Source organism: Rhinopithecus bieti, unplaced genomic scaffold (genome assembly GCF_001698545.2).
Source record: "Rhinopithecus bieti isolate Rb0 unplaced genomic scaffold, ASM169854v2 scaffold_947, whole genome shotgun sequence".
In the NCBI taxonomy this organism is placed as follows: Eukaryota; Metazoa; Chordata; class Mammalia; order Primates; family Cercopithecidae; genus Rhinopithecus; species Rhinopithecus bieti.
The window spans coordinates 1,180,120-1,185,407 of NW_016803664.1; the positions used below are offsets into that span (position 1 = coordinate 1,180,120).

General features: G+C 39.6%; 1 protein-coding gene across 12 annotated transcripts in view; it reads right to left on the reverse strand.

The window, feature by feature from the left end:
- RNF111 (ring finger protein 111) overlaps positions 1-5,288 on the reverse strand; it is a 113,065-nt gene that overhangs the window by 53,025 nt on the left and 54,752 nt on the right. The gene's annotated exons all lie outside the window — the stretch shown is intronic.

Consider the following 5,288-nt stretch of genomic DNA (forward strand, 5'->3'; position numbering starts at 1 on the left):
GAAGCAGAAAATACCAGCAGACACTGGTAAATAAGGGAGATAATGAAAGATTATCTGATTTGGAGAAACTTTTTAAAAATTACTTAATAATATTGTATTTATACTCTGGAATATTTGCAAAATGCTATTATCAATTAGATAGAAAACATAACATTTATTAGGAGTTACAAGATGTGAAAATGTTTGAAGTGGTTTTAAGTCCTACAGATTACACACACAGACTGAGGTAAAATGCATTTTTAATAGCACAAATATATCTTATGGGCAGAAAAAAAAAACAAAACAGTAGCACCCAAGTGGCTATTTAAAATGATACTGTAGATTGAATTTCCAAATTATTTTCTAACTCTTGCTTCATAATCATGAGCACAATGCAGCTTAAGGTAGAAGTACAAAGGGAACCTTGAGATATTAATCCAGCTAACCATTGACTTTGCAGATGTTACTTGTTGTTAATTAACTCAAATTATTAAATATGGAATTAAGTAATGGTGGTAAAAGTATATTTAAAACTAAATGCATTATGTATCAACAAAAAGTCATGATTTTAAAAAAACTTTTCTTATTTCACCCCATAAACTGGGCATTACCAGTTCTACATGGAGAAAAGTTATATCTACATATCAACTTTATGATTTTTCTCTGCTTATCTGTAAACAAAATTTCTTTCAAAACCTGTTTTAAAAAAGAGGAAAAACTAAGGCTGGGCACAGTGGCTGACGCCTGTAATCCTAGCACTTTGGGAGGCCGAGGTGGGAGGATCACAAGGTCAGGAGATTGAGACCAGCCTGGCCAACATGGTGAAACCCCATCTCTACTAAAAATACAAAAATCAGCCAGGTGTAGTGGCAGGCGCCTGTAGTCCCAGCTATTCTGAGGCTGAGGCAGGAGAATCACTTGAACCCGGGAGGCGGAGATTGCAGTGAGCCAAGATCGCGCCACTGCACTCCAGCCTGGGTGACAAGACCAAAAACTCCGTCTCAAAAAAATAAATAAATAAAAATAAAAACAAAAAAAACCTGTAAAAAATAAGCTAACATTCTTGAACACGTTTCACATGGCTTATGTAACATTTTGAAACCTCAATGATAAATGATACAAAGCTAGCTTTGCTAATCCATGAAAACTTAATTTATATAACTTTTTATGAATACAGAGATTATGTAACTAAAAGTATATAAACAGCTTGCTGAAGCACTCTTATTCTATTGCTTAAACATCATTATTTTCTAAAAGGACTTTATGCATAACTTGAACATAATACATAAAATTATATAACTAAAGCATATTCACAACAGGCAACATTTTGGCATCTACAATCTAGCTTTTTCTAGGATAACAGTTATTTAAACCAAAATTTTAAAAAGGAAAACATTTCTAAAATTATGAAGTTAATCTTATTAAATAGCACAGCTTAAAAGAAAATCAGGAGAATAGGTCATTTCTTACTGGGTCAATTTTATTTTCATTTTATCTTTTACATTTAGAAATACTAAAGGACAAAAAACGAGTATAGCTAAGATAGTGGTAGGACTGTGGGTGATTTTCTTTGAATTGTTTGTTTTTTAAGGTTAGGTTGTTTATAACTTTTAAAACATCATGAGAAAAATAACATATTTCTCTGGCTACCAGCCTGGAAAGAATATGAGTAGTGTAACAACGATAACAAAAACAATGGTTTCTCTGGGAGAGTTCTTTATGAACTCCTCAAAGTCCATTTCTATTTCCTGGTAAGAGATCACAAATTCTCTTGGCATCAGCAATAAGCAATGTTAGCCACTATACTCACTGATCACCTTAGTCCCTCTGTGCCTTAAGACTGGAATGATGCTAACAGTAAGAAGAGTTTCCATGGCCAGGCGTGGTGGCTCATGCCTGTAATCCGAGCACTTTAGGAGGCCGAGGCAGGTGGATCACCTGAGGTCAGGAGTTTGAGACCAGTCTGGCCAACATGGCAAAACCCCGTCTCTATTAATAACACAAAAATGAGCTGGGCACGGTGACGTGTGCCTCTAATCCCACCTACTCGTGACGCTGAGGCTTGAACCCGGGAAGTGGAGGCTGCAGTGAGCCAAGATTGCGCCATTGCACTCCAGCCTGGGCGGCAAAGCAAAACTCTGTCTCAAAAAAAAAAGAAAAAAAAGGATAGTTTCCAATCTGTGAGCACAAACTTTGTGCCATATATAGTATTACGCATGTCTAGCCCCATCAAGAAACTGAAGCTTAGAAAGTTTAAGTGACTTACAAGCAAACAATAAGCAACACTTAAAATTCAAAGCTAATTCCAATTCTAAAGCTCACATTCTTTTCACAAATGACATCATGTTACCATACCTACTAAACATGTGGGCGTGTAGTTACTATCAAAAGCATTTTCATGCTACCAGATGCTTTTGCCACTGCTCCTGTCTTTTATAGTCACAATTAAAGTTACTGAAGTTATAGCAACTAACTCCACTTTGGGACTCCTCTGTTGGTATCTTTCCAACAGAAATGAAAACATACATATACACAAAGATTTGTACCCAAATGTTCACTGCAGCATTTTCACAATAGCAAATACCAGAAACAATTCAAAACGCCCTTGACTTCTACCTACCTAGAGAAGCCTGCTCACCAGCCTTATAGATGTCATGTGTATCTCACATTCATGACTAATGGCAGTACAGAAACACAAGTAGAACCACAGCCCAGCAAGGGAATAAATCACTTAAACAATTCCAGCCAGGTGCAGTGGCTCATGCCTGTAATCCCAACACTTTGGGAGGCCAAGGTGGGCAGATCATAAGGTCAGGAGCTCAAGATGAGCCTGGCCAACATAGTGAAACCCCGTCTCTACTAAAAATACAAAAAAATTAGCTGGGCATGGTGGTGTGCACCTGTAATCCCAGTTACTCAGGAGGCTGAGGCAGAGAATCATGTGAACCCGAGAGGTGGAGGTTGCAGTGAGCTGAGATCACACCACTGAACTCCAGCCTGGGCAACAGAACGAGATTCCACCTCAAAAAACAAAAAACAAACAAACAAAAAAATGCCATCACTGACAACTAGATAAACAAAATGTGGTATATCTATACAACAGAATGCTATAACTAATAAAATAAAAACTAATTACTGATACCTGCTACAACATGGATTAACCTCCTTAAAAAATTATGCTAACTTAGGCTGGGCCCAGTGGCTCATGTCTGTAATCCAAGCACTTTGGGAGGCCAAGGCAGGTGGATTGCTTGAACCCAGGAGTCGGAGACCAGGCTGGACAACATGGAGAAACCTTGTCTCTACAAAAAAATACAAAAATTAGCCAGACATGGTGACATGCACCTGTAGTCCTAGCTACTCAGGAGGCTGAGATGGGAGGATTGCTTGAGTCTGAGAAGCAGAGTATGCAGTGAGCTATGATCGCCACTGCACTCCAGCTTGGGCAACAGAGCAAGACCTGCCTCAAAAAAAAAAAAAAAAAAAAAAAAAAATTATGCTAAGTAAAAGAAGCCAGACAGTAAAGACCATATATGATTTCATTTATATGAAATGCCCACAAAAGGCAAATCTATAGATACAGCAAATTAGAGGTTGAGGGGAATGAAAGTAGGAACAGAGACTGACAGTAAGAAAGCAAGAGGGATCTTCTGGGATTGATAAACATATTCTAAAACTGTATTATGGTGATTATTGCACAGCTCTAAATATACTTTTAAAAATTAGTGAATTGGGCTGGGTGTGGTGGCTTACATCTGCAATCCCAGCACTTTGGGAGGCCAAGGCAGGCAGATCACCTGAGGTCAGGAGTTCAAGACCAGTCTGACCAACATGGTGAAACCCCGTCTCTACCAAATAATACAAAAATTAGCTGGGTGTGATGGCATGTACCTATATAGTCCCAGCTACTTGGAAGGCTGAGGTGGGAGAATCACTTGAACCCTGGAAGTGGAGATTGTAGTGAGTGGAACATCGCACCACTGCACTACAGCATGGGCAACAAAGTGAGACCCTGTCTCAAAAAAAAAAACAAATTACCAAATTGTACACTTTAAATGAATGAATTTTATAGTAGTTAAGTATACCTCAATAATTTTAAAAAAAACATAAAACACTCTCTGCAAGATACAAAACTAGACATCAACAAATGAAAAAACATTCCATATTCTGGAATAGGAGGATGTCAACTCTCTGTAATATAATCTACAAATGCAATCCCAATAAAAATACCATCCTAGACCTCCCCACCCCCAATCACCTCCATGTAAACAAACTGATTATAACGTTCACTTGGAAGAATAAACAAACAACAATATCTAGGAAAAAATTAAAGATTCTAAAATTAAGAGTGTTCTTCCTGTACATGGACAAACAGAGCAATAAGACAGAGTAAAACTCCATAAAAGGCCCAAATGCATATGGAAAATTTAACATGTGACAAAGGTAGCATATTTCAAATCAACAGGAAAAAGATGCTAATGACCGGATTGGGGACAAATGGATAGTCACATAAAAAAAAATGGGTCAATTTTTCATATTATACATAAGGATAAACACCAAATGGATCTATGCTCTAAATGTTAAAAATGAATTAAGTACAAGGACTGGGGGAAAATGGGCTAATTTTGCTACAACTTTGGAGTGGAAAAAGTATTCCTAATTCCGACTCAAAATCCAGAAGCAGTAAGAATAAAAGTTGATAAATATGACTTGTGGGAAAAAATGTCAGCCGGGCATGGTGGCTCACGCCTATAATCCCAGCACCCTGGGAGGTCGAGCAGGTGGATCACTTGAGCTCAGAAGTTCAAGACCAGCCTGGGCAACATGGTAAAATCACGTCCCTACAAAAAAATACAAAAATTAGCCGGGTGTGGGGGTGTGCACTTGTGGTCCCAGCTACTCAGCAGGCTGAGGTGGGAGGATCGCTTAAGCGTGGGAGGCTGAGGTTGCAGTGAGCCGAGAAAGCAACACTGCACTCCAATCTGGGTGACAGAGTGAGATCCTGTCTCAAGAAAAGAAAAAAAAGGGCCGGGCGCGGTGGCTCAAGCCTGTAATCCCCAGCACTTTGGGAGGCCGAGACGGGCGGATCACGAGGTCAGGAGATCGAGACCATCCTGGCTAACACGGTGAAACCCCGTCTCTACTAAAATACAAAAAACTAGCCGGGCGAGGTGGCGGCGCCTGTAGTCCCAGCTACTCGGGAGGCTGAGGCAGGAGAATGGCGTGAACCCGGGAGGCGGAGCTTGCAGTGAGCTGAGATCTGGCCACTGCACTCCAGCCTGGGTGACAGAGCGAGACTCCGTCTCAAA